This window comes from Heterodontus francisci, unplaced genomic scaffold (genome assembly GCF_036365525.1).
Source record: "Heterodontus francisci isolate sHetFra1 unplaced genomic scaffold, sHetFra1.hap1 HAP1_SCAFFOLD_75, whole genome shotgun sequence".
Classification (NCBI taxonomy): domain Eukaryota; kingdom Metazoa; phylum Chordata; class Chondrichthyes; order Heterodontiformes; family Heterodontidae; genus Heterodontus; species Heterodontus francisci.
In genome coordinates this window covers 3,381,583-3,385,563 of record NW_027141820.1, presented here as the reverse complement: position 1 = coordinate 3,385,563, position 3,981 = coordinate 3,381,583, and the positions used below count along the sequence as shown (strand labels likewise).

The window sequence follows — 3,981 nt, the reverse complement described above, 5'->3', positions numbered from 1 at the left end:
TGCCCCAGAGGGCTGCAGCAGCTCAATCATTGAGCATGTTCAAGACAGAAATTGATAGAAATCTTGATACTCATGACATCAAGGGATATGGGGATAGCATGGGAAAGGGGCTTTGAGGTAGGTGATCAGCCATGATCGAATTGAATGACAGAGCAGGCTCGACGGGCTGAATACCTTACTCCTATGTTCCTCTATTCCTAAGAGAGTTGGCGCCAGCGCGCAGCCCTGCTTTACCTCACTGCTGATCTTGAAAGCGTCTGATGTTGCTCCATTGTAACTGATGGAACTGTGCATGTTCTCGTGGAAAGAAGAGATGATGCCCAAGAGGTCAGGAGGGCAGCCTGTGTTCCATTGCAGTTTGAAGAGGCCGTCTCTGCTGACAAGATCAAAGGCCTTAGTGATGTTGATAAAAATGGGTGAGGCTCTGTGGCGCAATGGATAGCGTGTTGGACTTCTAAATAATGATAAAAAAAGCCATTCACAGGTTGTGGGTTCAAATCCCACCAGGGTCAGATTTTGGACCAGAGGCAGAAGAGCACGACGGAACAGAGAGTTAACAAGTGTGTCAAAAGCACTGACTCAGAGACAGAGAGAGAGAGGAGCACAGCAGGAGCAGAGCTGGGGTAAAAAAATCAAGGAGTGACATCACAATGGAGAGTGAGAGCAGGGAAACAGAGAGCCGCTGGGGTGAGTTTACAGAATCAAAGTAATTCATGACAACGCTACTTCATCGGATAACGTCATCAGGATGCGCCGCGTTGCGCACATGCGCAGACGGTGTCATGCCCCTTGCGCATGCGCTGCGGTCCGACTCTCCAGGACTGATTTGCGCATGCGCAAAGGACGCGGTACGCGCATGCGCACACAGTCTATTCATCTCTGCGCATGCGCTGCGGACCAACCTGCCGGTAAGGTTGTGCGCATGCGCAGATGACGTCATCGCGTTATTTCGTCTTCCTCCTGACGCGCCAGTTTGGCCTCTGCGCATGCGTCAAAGCTTCGGCGCGACTTTTTGAAAGTGGAAGGAGCGGAGGTTTCGTCGGGCATCTTATCTGAATTATTTATTCGTTTTGGAGACTTGCTTCATTTTTATTTGACACAGGAGATTGTTCCAAGGTAAGTTACTCTGCCTTTGTAAGTTGCTCTGAAAACATTTCCATTGTCTGGGCCACCGCATGTTCTCCAGTCCCTGTTGTGAGTTGCTCTGAAAACATTTCCATTGTCTGGGCCACCGCATGTTCTCCAGCCCTTGTTGTGAGTTGCTCTGAAAACATTTCCATTGTCTGGGCCACTGCAGGTAGCAGGATGAAGGCACAGTGACTGTGATTTCTGGCGCCAAACAGTACACACTGCAGATACATGATGGCCAGGCTACCTGCAGCTGCATCTTCTCCATTCAGACTTTGTTGCCCTGCAAACGTGCTGTTGTTGTGCAGAGGCATCTGGGTCTGCCTTTGGACAGGCTCGCCCCCAATTGTCGCTGGCGTGCATCTTAGACACCAACGACGACAGGCATGGCTGCTGCCATTGTGATTACAGAGGAACAGCCAAGGCCCCTCAGCCACAATGAAAAATACCGCTTGCTTTCAGATCAATTGTACCAGCTGCAACAGGCCGTTCTGCAGAGTGGAACGGCAGCATTCATGAGGAGACTGGACTGGCTGCGGCAACAGACTCTCCGCTGGCAGCAAGGACTGGCTGATGAGATGGAGCCATTTACTATGCCCAACAATTGCCCGGAAGCACCTTCGGATGGAGGTGGCCGCGCGCTGGACATCAGTCACGTGTCACAAACCCTGGATCCTGAGCGTCTCACCCCCTGGCCTAATGATCTGATGGACCATACATATGCCTACCTGTTCAAATCTCCACTTCCCCTACCTGCGGTACCCTCTCCTTGCTGCTCAGTTACACAGCCACCTGCTCCTACAACCATCAGGGCAGTGCACATGGACACACAGTTACCTGCTCCTACACCCATCAGGGCAGTGCTCATGGGCACACAGTTACCTGCTCCTACACCCATCAGGGCAGTGCTCATGGGCACACAGTTACCTGCTCCTACACCCATCAGGGCAGTGCTCATGGACACACAGCCACCTGTTACCCCATCCGACGTTGAAACAACCATGCAGAGCCTTGTGAGTCTCCGCAATTGCCAGTTGCTGCCTGTCAAGCAGAGAGGGCGTCCAAAGGGGTCAAGCACTTGGGGAACATTCAGCAAGAAGAGACTGAGCACTAAAAGAAACAAGCATGCCGTGTCCAGTGGTAGCAGAAATGTGAATGCTCTTGCTGTGAACACAACTGGTGATAGTAGTAGGCAGGATTAAATGGGAATGGATGGAAAGACGCACGAGTAACATAACCACTGGCAGGGAACTGCTGGGCTAAATGGCCAGCTTTATGTTCATAGCCCAAAAGAAATGTGCTTCTTTTCCAGCACCCTCACATCATTTATGTTTTCCCTGAGAGCAGCATTGAACCATCACGAGATAGGGGCAGTAACATCATCCTGCCTCCTGCAGCTGAGGTGGGTACTAAGTGATTCATTGGCGGTGTTATCAGTACATGCCTTAACCGCAGAACACAAAGCATGCTCAACAGTAATTTCATTGGAGGGAGGGAAGCTCTGACACTGATGTTCTTTCCTTATTTTCTTTCATGTAAAACGTGCCCTTGAGAAAACAATCCTTGACACTTAAGGACGGCATTCAAGCAAAGGAGGCAGTGCGGGAGAGGACGCAAGGATGTGATGATTCCTGCATCTGAGGTGGGTAATAAGTGCTTCATTGGCGACGTTATCAATTGGTGCCTTCACTGCAGAACTTAAAAAGGTGTGCGCAACAGTAATTTCAGTGGATGGAGGGAGGCAAGCTCTGACTCTGATTTGCTTTTCTTGTTTTCATGTAAAACATGCCGTCGAGAAAACAATCCTCGAGACTTACGGTCAGCATTCAAGCAACGAAGGCAACTGGACCATGCTGCGGAGCTCATCACGATGTGAAAAGGAACATTGCATTTATGGATGAATTGGGAATGAACATTGGGATGCACTTGGGGAACATTCACCAAGAATAGATTGAGCTCAGACTCTTGTGACTTTGCCTTCTTCACATGGACAATACAGTAGTGGAATAGAGAGCCAAGCTTTTATTCACCACAAGGCTCTCCAGGAACAATCTCTTCAGCTGTGCATAGCAGAGAATCGGCCTGTCTGTCTAACGGGAATGCTGGACACAACACTCATGTATCCATGCACAGCAGTTCCTCAGATACTTAATGAACTTAATAAAACTTTTCAATAATTAAACCCAGAATTGTTGAGGTTTTGTTTTGCATGCTATTTCCCCGACTTTGCAACTGCACTTCAGATATTCAACTATGGTGGGGGGGGGCATAGGGAGGGGTGTTTGAAGAGGGGGAGGGGTGGGGAGTGCGGGGAGGGGTGGGGAGAGGGAGTATGCAAAATGCAGGGACCAAACAGTTGCAATGCCTGAAGTACTGAGGAGATTTAGAGAAAGCAACTGGGTAGGGGAGAAAGCAACTGGATTGCGCATCCGCAGCTGGAGGGAACGGCTGAATGGAGAGGGCCGGAAGCGAGAGGCCGTAGAGAGCCGCGGGGAGCGAGCGTGCGAAGACCTTGGTGTCACCGGGTCCAGGGACTGGCCAGTAAGTCTTTTGCTGCACTCCTCTTCCGTTCCGCTGCTCCCACCCCACTCTCTCCCCTTCCTCCCTCTCCCCCCAGCTCTCCCCCTCCCCCTTCCTTACCCCTCCCTCTCCCTCTTTCACCCCCCCTCCCTCTTTCTCCCCCTCCCCCCTCCCTCTCCCCCTCTCCCTCTTTCTCCCCCCTCCCTCTCCCTCTTTCTCCCCCCTCCCTCTCCCTCCCCCTCCCTCTTTCTCCCCCCCTCCCTCTCCCTCTTTCTCCCCCCCTCCCTCTCCCTCTTTCTCCCCCCCTCCCTCTCCCTCTTTCTCCCCCCCACC

General features: G+C 51.6%; 1 non-coding gene across 1 annotated transcript; it reads left to right on the top strand.

Annotated features, from left to right (window-relative positions):
• The first annotated feature begins 420 nt into the window (after nt 1-420).
• trnar-ucu (transfer RNA arginine (anticodon UCU)) lies at nt 421-512 on the top strand. Its single transcript is given in 2 exon segments — nt 421-457; nt 477-512. It is a non-coding gene; the product is annotated as a tRNA-Arg (tRNA).
• The last annotated feature ends 3,469 nt before the right edge of the window (nt 513-3,981 follow it).